Source organism: Bufo bufo, chromosome 7 (assembly GCF_905171765.1).
Source record: "Bufo bufo chromosome 7, aBufBuf1.1, whole genome shotgun sequence".
NCBI lineage: Eukaryota > Metazoa > Chordata > Amphibia > Anura > Bufonidae > Bufo > Bufo bufo.
The window spans coordinates 217,265,266-217,283,936 of record NC_053395.1 but is presented as its reverse complement, the minus strand read 5'-3'; positions in this window follow the sequence as shown (position 1 = coordinate 217,283,936).

The following is an 18,671-nucleotide window of genomic DNA, read 5'->3' as shown; positions in this document are numbered from 1 at the left end:
AACTTTTATGTAGATAATAGTCTCATAAGTCTAGAGTCCACAGAATCCGCAATCAAACTAGTGAAAGAAAGCCAAGAGTTATACACAAGAGGAAACCTGCGCCTTCACAAATTCATCTCAAACAACAGAGAGATACTGGAATCCATCAGTAACTCTGAACGTGCAGCAACAATGAAGAATGTAGATCTCAATTATGATCATCTTCCAGTTCAGAACGTACTTGGATTGGGATAGAACGTAGAGAACGACAAGTTCTTCTTTAAAGTATCTATTGAAGAGAAAGTTGCAACTAGACGAACCATTCTTTCCGCAGTGGCTTCTATATTTGATCTATTGGGTTCTTGGCCCAGTAATCGTCAGAGCAAAATAAATACTACAAGAATTATGCAGACAGAAGTTGGGATGGGACGAGCCCATGCCTGAAAATTTGAGGCCAAGGTGGGAGAGTTGGATAAGAGACTTGCAAAACTTGAGAGAAGTTCGGATACCCAGATGTTTTGTACATCATGATTTCGGAAAGTACAAGAAAATAGAACTTCATCACTTTTCAGATGCCAGTAAGTTATGGTTATGGTCAGTGCTCCTACATCAGAGTAATAGGAGAAGAAAATATATACTGTGCCCTGGTTATGGGGAAGGCCAGAGTTGCACTTGAACTAACAGCAGCTGTTGTTTCAGCATCAGTAAGCGAATTTCTGAGAGAAGAATTGGAATTGAAAATAGACGAAGAATATTTTTGGACAGACTCACAAGTTGTCCTAGGATACATAAACAACGAACCTCGAAGATTCCATATCTTTGTCGCCAACAGAGTTGAGAAAATTTGAGAAAAAACTAATCCGGAACATTGGCATTACATTGACACAAAGCATAACCCAGCAGATCATGCTTCAAGAGGCCTGAATGTAACTAAATTGAAAAATTCAAACTGGTTCACAGGCCCAGAGTTCATTTGGGAACATGAAATTACGCCCCGTAAAGGTTACACAGAATTGTCTATGGGTGATCCAGAAGTAAAAGTTGTACAAACAAACAAGATGACATACTTGAAAGACTAGCCAGATGTTCAAAATGGAATGATGATGATGATGTATAGTCTTGTGTACACACAGTCTTACCCTTCGGGCCTCGATGCGCTTAGCTGACTAATTTAACAGGGAGGAAAAAAAGACCTCAATGACCTCAATGGTGAATTTACGTCGCAGGTACAAGGGCCCCACACCATGGAATACCCTATGCATGAAGCATCCAATCTTGAACATCACCTGTTGTTGGACGGGGAGTCAGTGCAAGGCATTAAGAGAGGGAGTGATATGCTCTCGGCGGGCAACACCCGTTAGGAGCCTTGCTGCGGCATTCTGCACAAGTTGAAGTCTATGCAAGTTCTTCTTAGGGAGTCCCATGTACAAGGCATTACAATAGTCCAACCGACTGCTGATCGCTGCTCCAACCAAGGCTTTCCTGAGCGGGGGTTCAATGTATTTTAAAATCCTCCCCAGAAGTTTCAGCTGGTAGTGGCAGGTACTAACCACCTGATTTATCTGAGGGGCCAGGGTTAATCTGGAGTCCAAGACCACTCCCAAGCCCCTGACCTGGGTGGCTGTCTCAGGGACAGGTCCAAAAGACAATGGCCATTGGGGTGCTGAGGGTATAATTTTCTGGTCACTGAATGTAATACATTCAGTTTTGGTGCCATTAAGCTTTAGATAATTGGCACTCATCCAGTGATCGATCTCCAAGAGACATCCTGCCAGATCGACTTGATCAACTGTTCCTTTGGCAAGCCTAAAGTACAGTTGTGTATCATCCGCATAAACATGAAACTGAAGATTGTGGCTCCTGATGATGTCGGCCAATGGTCTCAGATAGATGTTGAACAAGACTGGGGATAGTGCCGAGCCTTGTGGTACTCCACAGGACAGTGAGAGATCGGTTGAGTGAAATACCCCCAGCTTCACTCGTTGTACCCTGTCCTGGAGAAATGAGACCATCCATGCCAAGGTCTTTCCATCTAATCCGGCTACCACTTTCAACCGGTTCAATAACACTTGATGGTCAATAGTGTCAAAAGCGGATGATAGGTCCAGAAGGACTAGGACCATGGAGTCGTTCTGGTCTAATGCCATCAGTAGATCATCCTGGACATTGACCAGAGCGGTTTCAGTACCCCTTCCGGGTCGGAATCGCGACTGGAAGTCGTCAAGAATGTGAGTGGCCTCCAGATATCCCTGCAGTTGTGCAACAACCTCCCTCTCGCCTATCTTTGCAACGAACGGCAGTCCCGAAATCGGTCTAAGGTTACTCAGATCGGTCACAAATAGCGCCGGTTTCTTAGGCAGAGGTGTTACCACTGCCTGCTTCAGAATAGCCGGCACCTGACCGCTGGAAAAATAACTATTTATAATGTCGCCGGGCATGGGTCTAGAGGCGAGGAATACAGTCATATACGTAGTAGCTCAAATTCAATGTTTGGCAAAGGGAATCAGAAAGAAGGAATTGTTAAATGTAGAAGAAAGAATGAAAACTAAAGAAACAGTTATAAGACCCATTCAACAGATTCTACAGTGAAGAGTTGAAAAGACTTAGTCAACAACATACAAGGCTTCCAAACAACAACCCATTGTACAAGCTTAATCATGTTCTGCAGGATGGTATACTGAAGGTGGGAGGGAGACAGGAAAATGCATCGTTACCTAGCAGAGTGAAGCATCCAGCAATTCTAACCAAAATCTCTACCTTCACAAGATTGATTATTAATCACTACCACAACATATCCTTGCATCAAGGAAGAAGCTTTACCCAAAGCTGTTTAAGAGAAGGTGGTTACTGGATAGTGAAAGGAAGCAAAGTTATAGCAAAGTATATAAGTAAATGTCTAGTCTGCAGAAAGGCACGTAGACCTACCAAAGAACAAAGAATGGCAGATTTACCGGCAGATCGTGTAAACCCATCACCACCATTTCTTTATAACGGAATGGATTGTTTTGGCCCATTAATCACCAAACAGAACAAGAGATATGGACTAATATTTACATGTCTGAGTTCCAGAGTGATTCACCTGGAAATGTTAGAAGATATGTCAACTGACGCATTCATCAACGCCTTGAGATGGTTCATAGCCATTAGAGGTACTGTCAGAGAGCTTAGATCTAACCAAGGATCTAATTTTGTCAGAGCAAAGAATGAATTGAAGAAAGCTCTAAAAGAGATCGATAAAGAAAAAGTAACTGAGTATTTGTTAGAGAAACAGTGTGATTTTCATATGAATGCTCCACATGCAAGCCATACAGGAGGAGTTTGGGAAAGACAAATCAGAACTGTGAGAAATGTGTTAAGTTCAGTGTTGAAAAAGTACGCCGGAAGAAAGGATGATGCTTAACTTAGGACCCTGTTCTATGAAGTAATGTCTATTGTTAACAGTCGTCCACTTACAGTTGATAACATCAACGATCCAACAAGTTTGGACCCTTTAACTCCCAACCATCTACTTCACCTTAAAGGGGTTCTGCACTTTGTTTAAACTATGATCTATCCTCTGGATAGATCATCAGCTTCTGATCAACGGGGGTCCGACACCCGGGACCCCCGCCGATCAGCTGTTTAAGAAGGCAGCGGCGCTCCAGTAGTGCCGCGGCCTTCTCACTGTTTACCGCCGGCACACTGACATCACGACTAGTATCAACTAGCGTGGGCATGGCAAAGCTCCATTCAAGTGAACAGAGCTTAGCCCTGCCTACGCTAGTTGATACTAGTCATGACGTCAGTGGGCCAGCGGTAAACAGTGAGAAGGCCGCGGCGCTACTGGAGCGCCGCTGCCTTCTCAAACAGTTGATCGGCGGGGGTCACGGGTGCAGAAACAAAGTGCAGAAACCCTTTAAGGGCTCATTCAGATGGCCGTATGCTATCCTCAAAAATGTGGATCCGTTTTTTGTGGATCAGATGCTGACCCATTCACTTCTATGGGGTCCTTTTCTATTCCACGGCTCCGCGAAACATATGAAACATGTCCTATACTTGTCCGTGAAAATCAGGACATGGCCCCATTGAAGTCTAAGGGTCCGGAAAAATACTGAATGCTATCCGTTTTTTTACAGACATGCTGAACTGTCCGCAAAAAAACGGATCCGCATTTTTGCGGACAGCATACGGCCGTCTGAATGAGGCCTAATTCTGATTACTGTACATACAGCCACCGCCTGGCAAGTTCACCAAAGAGGATTTATATGCTAAAAAGAGATGGTGAAGAGTTCAATATCTATCAGAACAGTTTTGGAATAGATGGAGGAAAGAGTACTTAGCCAATCTTATGCTAAAAAGTAAATGGCAAATACCCAGAAGAAATGTCCAAGTTGGTGACATAGGGTTAGTAAAAGAAGAAGATTTACCTAGAAGTCAATGGAAATTGGCCAGAGTTCTAGAAGTTCAAAAGGATGAAGACAAACTAGTAAGAAGAGTGTTGTTACAAATAGGAAACTCAAAACTTGACAAAAAAGGAAAACGTCTCACTACTCCACTCAAGTTGGAAAGTCCTATACAGAAGTTAGTTGTTCTACTTGAGAGTGCTAAAAGACACTTGGGAGTTAAGAACCTGATGGAAAATTCCTCAAATTCATGTTCAAGTCCTACCACTAAGAACATAGAATTATAGGTAATTTTAGTGGGAGTGTAGCTGGCCATCTAAGACCTGTCCTAGGTTGCTAGTATAGCTTATATGTTTATGCAGCTAGACCTGCCAATAGCCTTAATACAGTTCCTATGTTTATGTGTTAAAGACAAAAGCAGAGTTATTTACTGTGACATCATGTTTTGGATGTCATATAACTGTTATATTTTGTGTTGGCAGAAAAAGATAATATGCCTTTAAGATTTATTTTACAATGTAAGGTAAGCTCAGTGACACAGCAAAATCAACAGAAAGCATAGTGTTAATCTGTTGTTGCTGGGCAGAAGTCTAGATCAATCACAGCCAGCTTCTCACACAGTAAGAGTTTTCACCAATCACAGCCAGCCTCACACACAGCCTGTCTGGGAATTCCCCTAGCAGGAGCTGCTAGAATCATTATTCACCAGAGACAGGAGCTGAACACACACAGATTCAGCCACAGTTCAGTTTTATGGAAGTAAAGAGGCCAAAATTGGTATTTAATACAGTTATGATGTGTTCCTATTGTTAATAGTGTGATTAGAGCTGTATACTGAACTGGTTATATGTGTTTACTTGCAGTTCCACCAATTGCAACTATACAATTACAAATACAAATTGGAAGCATACAAACCAGATTCCATACAAATTGCATACAAACTGTGAACTGCTCATACCAGATCATAAGCAATTGCATACTGCAAACTGCAAACCAAGTTGAGCAAGCAGAGCTATTAGTTAGACCTCAGATATACCTTTCAGAGAGATCATAAAGTGCTTTAATAACTTAAAGTGACAGTACAGATACTGAAGAGAGAAATATATCCACCATTTTGTGTTGAATGACAAGATTGAAGAGTTGAACCACCATCTTAATCATACCGCCATTTTGTGATATCTTTTCAACACGTGTTTTGTACATGGACTATCTGCTGCGGAGGCGGCAGTGTTATATGAAGAAAAGTTGAAAATAAAGAAGTTATTTCAAGCATTTGGTGTGCTCTTTAAACCTACTGTTTCCATAGAACGGCGCTAGAGGAATTACAGAGTAATAGACAGTCTGGTTAGACTAAAAGTCAGAGATACCAAAATTCTTCTAATGCCACAGCGCAAAAGGCATTTCATAATGCTGTGCCTGCCATAGATAGATAGATATGAAATATAGATAATAGAGAAATAGATAGAGAGTTAGATATGAAATATAGATAATAGAAATAGAGAGATAGAAAATAGAGATAAATAGATGATAGATAGACAGATAGATATCAAATAGAGATAGGTGATAGATAATAGATAGACAGATAGATATTGAAACCATTGCAGCAAACCCTTGGATCTGAGAATATTTTCTTTACTTGTTTTCCAGCCTCTGAAATAGTTTCCATTCACTGACAGTAAACACGAAGGGAGGAATTTTTCATATCCTTTGCACAAGAAAACTGGTGTCAGATAGTTCAAACTTGTGCACAAGTCCCATCTACACAAAAATATTTGTGCCTTTTTGGGTTTTTATACTGCTCAGGACACTTTTCAAAAAACAGTGATGGGGTTTAGCGGGAGGGACGTGGCTTGCTGCAGCCTTACAGATTGACAGTCTGGGGGAGATTTGTGGTCTCCCTTGTGCCCGAAAAATGGCGTTAAAAAGGCACAAACTATGTTCGAGACTTTTTAAAAAATTATCGCATTTCCCAGTTTTATGCCACCCTCGCCACAAAGAGAGCTTAGAAAAGGCTATAAGGGGGCATGGCCACGAGTCTTCTGGCTGCCATATATTTCTGTTTAGGCACACTGACTGCCAGAGGATGCACCTGAGCCTTGTCATAAATTAGGCGCATCCACTGGCAGTGCAGGGGATATCGAGCAGTGCATTGTGTTGGTGTACTTTGAGACACATTTATCAAATGCTGCACACCAAAAGCTAACACTTTTGTCTAGCAATGCTACTCCAGTTTTTTTTTTTACTTCAGTTTTGTGACTTTTTTGTGACTTTTTGAAAATGTTGTAGTGATAAATCTGTTTCCCATAGAAAACCAGCCTCGATTTTTTTAAGTGGTGAGAGTGGTATAAAACAACAAAAATTTATAAATTTTGTTATCACTAGGGATGAGCGAATCGACTTCGAATGAAACAGGTACCACTTGTAACCGAACCCGAGTTCGGGAAATGTTTTTTTTACAGTACAAATTAATTTATGAAGTTTTTGCGCGAAGACTCGTGAGACTTCGCGAAGCAATAACTTCGGCTCATCGGAGCCAATACATTCTAATACTGTGCGGAGCTCCTGCTCTGTACAGTATTAGAACAAAGTTTTATCGAATCGACTTCGGATTTTTAATCCGAAGTCGATTTGCTCATCACTAATTATCACCTTTAGACTAAGACCGACATGAAGCGGAAGTAAATTTCACCAAAGTTTATACATGTACTATATGGTGAAGGTATTTCACACCTTCACATTCCATCTCCAAGAGTTTTTATGCCTGCCATTCTAAATCTTCAAATTTTAATATGGAGTCTTGTCCCCTTTGCTCTTCTGGGAAGGCTGTGGGAGGTGTCTGTGGGAATTTTTGCACATTCATCCAGAAGAGCATTAGTGAGGTGAGACACTGATGTTGGAGAAGAAGGCCCGGCTCACAATCTTCATTCTTGTTCATCAATGGGGTTGAGGGCTGTGTGCAGACCGGTCAAGTTCTTCCACACCTGATTCCCTCCATCTATTCCTTTATGGAGTTTGATTTGCGCATTGGGGTGCAGTCATGTTGGAAAAGAAAAGGACCTACCCCCAAATTTTCCCAGAAAGTCGGAAGCATACAATTGTCCAAAATGTCTTGGTCTGCAGGAGAATTATGATTTCCCTTCACTGGAACTAAGGGGCAGATGCTGACCCCTGAAAAACACCTCCATTGCAATATCCCTCCTCCACCAGACTTTACATTTGGCACAATACAGTCAGACAGGTAACATTCTCCTGGCATTCACCAAACCCAGACTCGTCCATCAGACCACCAGATCAGTGGCGTAGCATGGGTTGCCAGCGCCCATTCACCACATAGGGTTCATTGAGCTCTATGTACCAAGGAAAGGAGAAGACAGAAGTGTTAATAAATCTCTGGAGACCCAATCTGCTGGATCCCCCTGGCAGCAGTTGTCCCCTAACACCCCCTTCCCCCTCACTGGCAGCAGTATTGTCTCACCTCTCTTAGGGACTTGCGTGACAGGAGCAGTGAAGCGGAAGTTGAAGGTAAAGAGCTTCTCCTGCAGTTCTGGTAGAAGGTAGAATAGAGTTGGTAAAATTAGAGTTGCTGATGATCATGTGGCTATATAAGTAAAGTGCATAAGCACTTCCTTTAGCCTCAATGCGGCTGTGTGGGTTGGGTTTAGGGTTCAGTCTAGATTACTGACTCCAGATGGAGGACCTCCAGGAGTAATAATGCCTCCATAGTGTCTATAGTAGTAATTATGTTCCCCAAAGTCCCCCAGCAGTAACAATTCCCCAATAATGTGTGCCAGTACAAAAAATATCCCAGTATAAGGTTCACCAGTACACAAATACCCCTTTATAATGTGCACCAGTACAAAAATACCCCCTTATAATGTGTGCCTGTACAAAAAAAATGCCCCTTTTAATGCCACCAATAGAGCCAATGTTCCCATAGTGCTCCCTCAAGTTATAATAATGCCCCCCATAGTGCCCCAACGGCATGCTGCCAAATAAAAATAATAAACACAAATGCTGTCAGGATGTGGTGCAGGCCTCTTCTGGTCTGTGCCATGAGCTGTATGCTGCCTGGCTCAGGCAGCACGATGATAATGATGTCATCGTGCAGCCTTTGCCGGCCTCTGATAGACTACAGGCACTAGGCCTGAAGTCTATCAGAGGGAACCCTGGGGCAGGAAGATGTCGCTCCAGTGCCCCACCGCAGCATTCAATTCTATCGCTGTCCTGAGGACAGCAATACAGTTGAATATGGACAGATGATCGTTTCCACAATAGAAGCGCTCACTGCCCAAGGTCCTGCCGCTGCTCCCAACTTGTAGTTAGGTGGCGTCGCCCAAGATCATTGCCTCACCTCGTCTTGATGAGGTAGTGGGGGTTGTAGTTAGGGTAATAGTTGCTATTAGTGAGGGTTAGTATTAGGGTCAAGGGTTAGTATTTGGGCTAGTATTAGTGTTAGGGTTAGTATCAGGGGTTAAGACCTCCTTTTAACCATTCCATTCTAGGCTCAACCCTGCAGTTCTTCTATATTCAGGGGGTGAAGGGCCTTTAATGATGTCATCACAAGTCCAGCAGCTGCACCCTCTGAATTTAGGACCAACACTACTGTCAGAGCAGTTCCTTTACTCTTATGCAGTTCTGGACCTGTGATGACATCATCAAATGTCTGTCACGTTTGGATGTGGGAGGGAAACACCACACCGAACATAGGAGGGAAAAAGGTGACGGAATAAGGCCTGGAAACTAGGCAAAGAAGATTGACACCTCCTAGTAAAACCCTAATCCAAGTCCTGACTAACTACCAGTATAAAAAGACCCCAAAGTTAGGTGAGTTCATACACCGTATACCTAGTGTCCTAACTCACCCTATAGGACCCTTGTACTAATGTCAGGACTGAGACAACCTGTTCCTCCAAAAGGAAGGACGAACAGGAGTCTCCCTCAGGCCTTAATACAAATGGCAGGGAAATGCAACGCACAAAATAACCCAAACAAAATACAAAAAGGAAAGAAAACACTTAACTTCAAGTGGCTATGGCAGCACCAGGAACTCAGTCGAGATCCACACACCAGCTATCCACAACTCCAACAAAAGCTATAAACCGCACAGCATTGTGGGAGAAACAACTATAAATAGAGAAGGCTAAATGACCATAATAGCCACACCTGGAGAAAGAAGGTGAGTGTAACGGTCGCGTACACACACACACAGGGGGGAGGGAAGTGACCACTGCGCTCCACCCTTACCCCTGGCCCTGCCTACTTGCCTCGCGAGTCCTAATGACAGGGGACAACTGGACGGCAATCCCTAGCTTGGACTAAGTGCAGGAATGACAGACAGACAAACAATAGAACGTGAACGGACCGAGTCAATACCAGGAAAGCTACAAAGTACAAATGGAACAAGCAGAGAATTGCCGGGGTCATAAATACCAGGAGAGTCGTGTAGTACCAAAGGAGTAAGCAGAGGATCGTCAGGAGGAGGCCGGGGTCAGAATACCAGGAGAGCAGCAAAGTACACAAGGAGCAGGAAGAGGATCGTCAGGAATTCAGCAGGAGGTAAGTACGCCAGGAAAGACAAAACCACAGGTGGAACCTAAATAAACAGGCAACCTGTGGCCAGCAGGCTGCCTGTATGTATAGTGGGGAGTGAGGGTCATGTGACGTGGCCAGAGTCACATGACCAACAGACTAACCAGTCGAGCACCGAGTGATCAGCTCTGCGCTCGAGGCAGACTTAGGAGCAGGGAGCCACCCAGCTAGTAAAGCCGCCCTGGGAATGAGGTCAGACACAGATCCTCGCTCCCGAAGCTAAGCAGCAAGTCTGCGGCTAATGGGGGACCGAGTGAACCTTCGGAACCCCGTTACAGTACCCCCCCTTTTACGAGGGGCCACCGGACCCAAGACTTCAGGCGATGGCCTTTCAGGGTGTTCTAAATGAAATTTTCGAACAAGTCTAGGAGCATGAACCTCCCTGGCAGGTACCCAAGATCTCTCTTCAGGTCCATACCCCTTCCAGTGAATCAGGTACTGCAAGGAATTACGCACCTTCCTGACATCCACTATTTTAGACACCACATACTCGACAGCATCATTAACAAGAACCGGCGGAGGTGAGGCTTTCGATGGTACTACCGGTTCAAAATATTTTTTAAGTAGAGATTTATGGAACACATTATGAATGTGGAATAACTCGGGCAGCTCCAACCTAAATGATACCGGGTTAATCACCTCCGTGATCTTATATGGTCCAATAAAATGAGGAGCAAACTTTTTAGAATCTACCTTTAGAGAGAGATTCTTGGAGGACAACTATACCTTATCCCCAACCTGAAAATTCACCCCCCTTGAATGTCTCCTATCGGCCTTGAGTTTCTGAGAACTTTGAGCCTTTTCTAAGTTTGATTGAACCCGGGCCCAAACTGTGCACAGTTCAGAGGAGAGCCTATCCGCCTCAGGGTTAGAGGCGGAGACGGATGACCCAGAATGAAAACGGAGAAGGAAACCATGGTTACAAAAGAAAGGTGAAACCCCAGCAGAAGAATTGACACGGTTATTCAAAGCAAATTCAGCCAATGGAAGAAATTTCACCCATAATTGCTGGTCATCAGCAACATACAACCTCAAGAATTGTTCCACAGACTGATTAAGGCGTTCAGTCTGCCCATTACTCTCAGGGTGGTAGGCAGAGGAAAAAGACAATGAAATTTTACATTTTTGACAGAAGGCCCTCCAGAATTTGGACACAAACTGCACACCCCTGTCAGAAACAATATTTTCCGGGTTACCATGCAATCGAACAATTTCTTTCACAAAAATAGACGCCAGAGTTTTGGCATTCGGGAGTTTAGACAGGGGAATGAAATGGACCATCTTGCTAAACCTATCGACCACTACCCAAACTACAGTCTTACCCTCCGCCGGCGGTAGGTCAGTTATAAAGTCCATCGAGATATGGGACCAGGGTCTACTGGGAATGCGAGCCGAGATATCCTGGGTAAGAGCTGCTATGAAGATTTTTGCTGGTAGGATGGATTCAGGTGGTACCTCAGTAGGTTGAAAAGCATGGAAGCTCCGAGATAAAGCGTCCGCCTTCACATTTTTACTTCCCGGCCTGAACGTAATGGAAAAATCAAAACGAGTAAGAAACAGAGCCCATCTGGCTTGACGTGGACTCAACCTCTTAGCAGACTCGAGAAACATAAGGTTTTTATGGTCAGTGACAACAGTTACACAATGCCTTGCCCCCTCCAGAAAATGCCTCCACTCCTCAAATGCCCATTTAATGGCCAGCAGCTCCCTATTCCCTATGTCGTAGTTTCTCTCCGTGGGAGAGAATTTCCTGGAGAAGAAGGCACATGGTCTCAGGTTAGTGAGGGTAGCAGGACCTTGTGAAAGGACTGCTCCTGCGCCGTCCTCGGACGCATCCACCTCCACAATAAAAGGTTTCTCCTGATCAGGCTGGATCAGAATGGGAGCGCTACTGAATGCCTTTTTTAATTTTTCAAATGAAGAAATGGCCTCAGTAGACCAATTCTCCAAATCCGCCCCTTTCTTAGTAAGGTCGGTCAACGGTTTAGCAATTACGGAAAAATTCATAATAAATTTACGATAGTAATTGGCAAAACCTAGGAACCGTTGTAAGGCCTTTAAGGATGAAGGTCTTACCCATTCCTTAATTGCTAGTACCTTACCAGCATCCATCTTGAAGGCGTGAGGAGTCAGAATATGCCCTAGAAACAGAATCTCCTGTACACCAAAGACACATTTCTCTTGCTTAGCGGATAGCTGATTCTCCCTCAACACCTCTAATACTTGTTTAACATGAGACACATGGGATTCGAAGTCAGGAGAGAATATCAAAATGTCGTCAAGATAGACAATAACAAATTTACCTAAGAACTCCCTAAGAATGTCGTTCATGAAGTTTTGGAACACAGCTGGGGCATTTCTGAGTCCAAAAGGCATCACCTGATATTCAAAGTGTCCTACCGGAGTATTGAACGCCGTCTTCCATTCGTCTCCCTCCTTGATTCGGATTAGATTGTATGCCCCTTTCAGGTCAATTTTGGAAAACCAGGTTGCCCCCAGAACCTGGTTAAATAAATCCGGAATCAATGGGAGGGAGTATCTATTCTGGACAGTGATTTTATTTAATCTCCGGTAATCGATACATGGCCTAAGACCACCATCTTTTTTCTTAACTAAGAAAAACACCGTCCCCATAGGAGAGACAGAAGGTCTAATATGCCCTTTACCAAGGCTCTCCTTAATATAATCTTCCATGGCCTTGCGTTCGGGCTTAGAAAGATTATAAATTCGCCCCTTAGGAAACTTGGCCCCCTCTACTAGCTCTATGGTACAATCATAAGGTCTATGGGGGGGGTAGAACCTCCGGGGTTGGTGATGAGAATACATCAGAGTATTCCCTAACAACAGTGGGTAAGGTATCAGACTTTACTGAGACCCCAGCCTGTACCACGGACAAGCACGAGTCACACTTAGGCCCCCATCTCACCAACTCCCCACTGGACCAATCTATAGTGGGGTTATGTAGTCGGAGCCAAGGCAACCCTATTACCACCTCAGCCGGTAGGTTCTCCAGGACTAAAAGGGAACATCTCTCTGAGTGGCACACACCCACGGTTAGAGAAATCTCTGAGGTACATGAGCTCACCGTACCACCAATAAGAGGAGTAGCATCAATAGCCATGACATGGATAGGAGTTGGTAAGGCAAACATAGGAATACCCAATCTTACAGCATACTCAGAGTCAATAAAGCTAGCCGCTGAGCCAGAATCAATAAAGGCCTTACCCGGCCATTTATCTACTCCCAGAGAAATCGTAATGGGTACCAAAAGCTTACAATTAGAAAATTCAGGGTGTACCTGGTCTTTAGGTTGCCTTGCCTTAGGAGCCTTGACAGAGAGGACCTTATTAGGACACTGGTTGATCCAATGGTCAGGATCTCCACAGTAAAAGCATTCTCCACGTCTGCGGCGAAGATTCCCTCGGGTCATGCCAACCTGCATGGGTTCCTCGGTGGAGACCTCAGCATTGTCTCTGGGATAGGCCTCTGGCTGGACAACCATCTGGGAAGAGAACTGTTGTTCCTGTCGTCTCTCTCTAACCTGTCGGTCAAGTCGGACAACAAGGGTCATCATCTCCTCTAAGGTTTCTGGAAGTTGATAACTGACCAGAAGATCCTTTAAATTATCAGACAGACCTGACCTAAACTGACTCTTCAGGGCTGGTTCGTTCCATCCTGAGGGGACACACCACCTTCTGAATTGGGTGCAATAATCCTCTGCAGGTAGATTGCCCTGAACCAGTGCCTTTAGAGCCGTCTCGGCTACTAGGGCCCTGTCTGGTTCATCATAGAGGGTACCTAGGGCCTGAAAGAACCCCTCCAAAGAAGATAAACAACTGTCGCCAGCAGGTAAAGAGAACGCCCAGTCCTGGGGATCACCCTGTAATCGGGAAATGATAATGCCCACTCTCGGGGCCAGAGGACACGGGGCGCAAACGGAAGTAAAGTTTGCAATTCTCCTTAAAAGAGAGAAACTTCTTCCGGTCTCCAGAAAAGGGTTCTGGGAGCTTAATCTGGGGCTCAAAATGCAGACTGGAGGCCTGAGGAGTGAAAGAACCTTGCCCTAACTCAAAAGAACTGAGTTTTTCCCCTAACTCCTGCACCATCTGCGTCAGATTAGAGACATGGTCAGTCAGGGTCACCAGAGGATTCATTATACAGTGGTTATTGGGCCTGTTAATTTGTAACGGTCGCGTACACACACACACAGGGGGGAGGGAACTGACCACTGCGCTCCACCCTTACCCCTGGCCCTGCCTATTTTTTTCGCGAGTCATAATGACAGGGGACAACTGGACGTCAATCCCTAGCTTGGACTAAGTGCAGGGATGACAGACAGACAAACAACAGGACGTGAACGGACCGAGTCAATACCAGGAAAGCTACAAAGTACAAATGGAGCAAGCAGAGAATTGTCAGGAGAAGCTGGGGTCATAAATACCAGGAGAGACGTTAAGTACCAAAGGAGTAAGCAGAGGATCGTCAGGAGGAGGCCGGGGTCAGAATACCAGGAGAGCAGCAAAGTACACAAGGAGCAGGCAGAGGATGGTCAGGAATTCAGCAGGAGGTAAGTACGCCAGGAAAGACAAAACCACAAATCACCATAAATTAACAGGCAACCTGTGGCCAGCAGGCTGCCTGTATTTATAGTGGGGAGTGAGGGTCATGTGACGTGGCCAGCGTCACATGACCGACAGACCAACCAGTCGAGCACCGAGTGATCAGCTCGGCGCTCAAGGCAGACTTAGGAGACGGGGGGCCACCCAGCTAGTAAAGCCGCCCTGGGAACGAGGTCAGACACAGATCCTCTCTCCCGAAGCTAAGCAGCAAGTCTGCGGCTAATGGGGGACCGAGTGCACCTTCGGAACCCCGTTACAGTGAGGCAAGCACCAGACACAACACAGACGTCATTTGATCCAAACGGAAAACATGTCAGAATAGACCACGTGTTGCCCGTCTCACCGATCTCCTGCCACCTGTGACGGGAACGTCAGTGACAATGTCCTTTACCTTTCCAAGGCTCCGAAATGCACTAATAATGCAGAGTTCGCATTATTAGTATAGTTAACGTAAGGCGCCACTGCGCCAGATAGTGAAGCGTGATTGGTCACTCCACAGAACACGTTTACACTGCTCTGGAGCTCAGTGGTGGCATGCTTTACACCGCTCCATCTGACGGCTGGTATTGTGCTTGATGATGTAAGGTTTGCTTGCTCAGCCATGGCCATGAAGCTTCTGGCACAGCACAGTTTTTGTGCTGATGTTAATGGCAGAAGCGGTGTTGGCTCTGCAGTTATGTCCTAGGGTAGACTGGCCATAGACCCTGCAGGGAAATTTCCTGTTGGGCCGCCAGAGCCCTACTAATGGCCGCCAGTGCTTTCAGTAGTAATTAATGCTAGGGCCATCAGATATTTATGCACCTGGCCGGTTGATGCAGATGCCCCCCTGAACTGAACTGGTTCTGCTGGGGCAGTATTTGCGCTACACTAGGTATTGCTGGCCCCGACTACTTCTGTTGTCCCTGCCTACTTGTGTTGCCCCGTCTTCTGTCAGGCCCAGTCCTCCCCTAGTGGAGTCAACAGAGCGCTGGTGACTTTTATGTGTCTCAGCAATCGAGACCCCGCTCTGTAACTTTACGTGGTCTCCACTTCGTGGCTGAGTTACTGTGGTTCCTTCCACTTTACAATAATACATCTCACATCTGACTCTGGAATATCTATATAAAGGCCATTTACACAAAGAGATTATCATTCCGATCTAATGACAACATTCACGGCGATCATTACTCCCTGTACAGGAGCATAATGATCACCGACTACACTGATTGCTCGTACATTACATGCTACTGAGGTTAGAGATCCTATAGTCTTACGAAAGGATTCAATAACCCTTATATTGGTCAGTTTTACTGTATTTGCATAGCACTAGATGGGAGAGTTGCCAAATCTGACCCAGGGCCTAACTATAAGGGGGCAAAAGGGTTACCTGCCCTAGGGTCTCTACCTCTCACTGTCCTCCTACACCTTCTTCATGTGCAGGCTGAGAACACCAGTTGATTAGTACCTGATTTGGGCACTATATTGTACTTTTATTGAGCACTGTATGCTCAATCAATAATTTAGACACTGTATATGGTGCTTTTATTTGTGCACTGCATGTTGGTATTATGTTGGTTTTATTTTGGCACTATATGTTGGTATTATTTAGGTACTGTGTTGGCAGTGCTTTTATCTGGGCATGGTATGGTGGAACTATTCAAGCACTGTAAGATTATATTATTCAGGCACTGTATAATGTGCTTTTATTTGGCCACTGTATGTGGGTATTATGTATGCACTGTATATGATTGTTTTATTTGGGCACTGTATGTTGGTATTATATAGGCACTGTATACAGTGCTTTTCTTTGGGCACTGTATGGTGGAACTATTAGGGCACTGTAAGATGATGTCATTCAGGCACTGTATATAGTGTTTTTATGTGGGTACTCCATGGTGGTATTATTTAGGCACTGTACATAGAGCTTTTATTTGGATACTGTATAGTGGTATAATGTACTGTATACCTGTATACTGCTTTTATTTGGGCATTGTATGATGGTATTATTTAGGCACTGTATATAGAGCTTTTATTTCAGCACTGTATGGCGGCGTTATTGAGGTACTGTGTAGAGGTGATCTAGTGTAATATTTACTTGGGTCTTCTTTTGTGGTAAAGGTGCCTTTGGGCTCTCTCAGGCATGAGTGCCTGGGTGCAACCACATGCCGTGTACCCCTTATACCTACACCCTAGCTATATTTATTACCCATACCTATGGGATAGCTAACCTGGAGAGAACCATCTCTCTCTCTCTCTTAAAGGGCTTTCCCACAATGGACATTAGTCACCTATCCACATGATGGGGGGGGGGGGGGGGGGGTGCCAGTGCTAGGACCTCCTGCAATCTCTGTAGTCGTGCAGCAAGGAGAGGTTTCAATGGTGGTGCAGCCAAGTATGCGTCCTGCCACTCCATTCAATGGGGCTGACGGAAACAGCCAAGCATCCTAGCTGGTCACCTCCATCAGTCCTACAGTCTTTGAAGGGGGAGGAAGGATGCATTCTCGACCGTCGCTCCATTCAAAGTTCACCTCATTGTGGTCGCGAAGTGAACAGGAGCGGTGGGGCTTGGGACCCCCATTCAAGTGATCAGTGCAGATACCAGCGGTGGGGCCCTCAACGTTTTAGACATTGTGCATTAGTGATAGATGTCCATTATGTGACAACCCCAAGTCCTGCCCCATCAGAACACCAGTGATAAAAAAGTGTATGGGAAAGAGGGTCCGATAGATGAAACATGAGATCCACGCAGCTGGTGATGTGACTTGTGTTGCTGTTGTATGGGATCAGAAAAACAGGACCGCTTTCTTCCAAAAACAGCACCATTCCTGCGCATGGTTTTTGTCTGCTATGGCGGCCTAGCTCCATTGAAGGAAATGGGACTGAGCTGCAATACCATACACAGCCTGTGGACAGGTGTGGCACTGTTTTTTTTTTGGACGAGAGCTGCATATCATTTGGGGCCTGGTTGTGGGATTCCTCTGCCCCCTGATAGCTCAATCAATGACGGTTCCCTTGTTTATACCTTTAATAAAGACCAATCTCACAGACATTCCATAATTGGAGCATGTTGAGAAACTATGTAATATGAAGAAAGTGCAAATAAGCACAGACGGATATGACCCCTTGATATTTACTGTTCTGTGAATCTCCTGCCAATGCCAATATTTGCTCCCACTTAGCATAGCTGGTTATTGGCATCTCCAAATATGTCCGTCGTTACCGGCTGTGTGATATCAGGCACTTGACTGGATTCGGTATATGCGGTCCGTGCCGCTCGATAGCAACGGTGACATTTACCTTCTGAGGTCGGCACCTTAGCAATGACAGACGCAAGACAGGATGGAGGTGCTTGGGTAAACATAGGGTGCCATCCCCCATCCCGAAGGCAAACTACAGGTGAAAGACGGAAACTGGATAAATACAAGATTACGAGTATTAAATAACAGTATCAATGCAGTAATAACATATAGTGCTCGAATAAAAATACTATCCCAGAGTGCCAAAATTCTAACTACATAACAGTGCTGTCAGCTACTCAAAAAATACTGCCACATTGCTAAAATAACAGCGCCATGATGCTCCCTGAAGGCAGCAAGGTACAGTGACAAAGTACTAAGTACATAGAGTATACATATAAAAGTGACATGGATTACCTAAATAATACCGCCACATTGCTAAAATAACAATGCCATGATGTGCCCTGAAGCTAACGACATACAGTGTCCAAATAATGCTACCATACTGTGGCAAAGTACTAACTACATAGAGCGTACAAATAAAAGTGTCATAGATTACTCAAATAATACCACCAAATTGTTATTAAAATAATAGTGCTATGATGTGCCCTGAGGGTAACAATGTACAGTGCCTAGATAATAATACTCTACACTACCGAAATTCCTAACTAGATACTGTCCAAATAATGCTACCGTACTGTGACAAAGTACTAACTACATAGAGCGTACAAACTGCTAGTGCCATGATGTGCCCTGAGGGTAACAATGTACAATGCCCAAATAATACTACCATACAGTGCCTAAGTGTTTACTACATTCAGCATCCAAATAACAGTGATATAGATTAATTAAATAATGCCGCCACACTGCTAAAATAACAGTGCCAT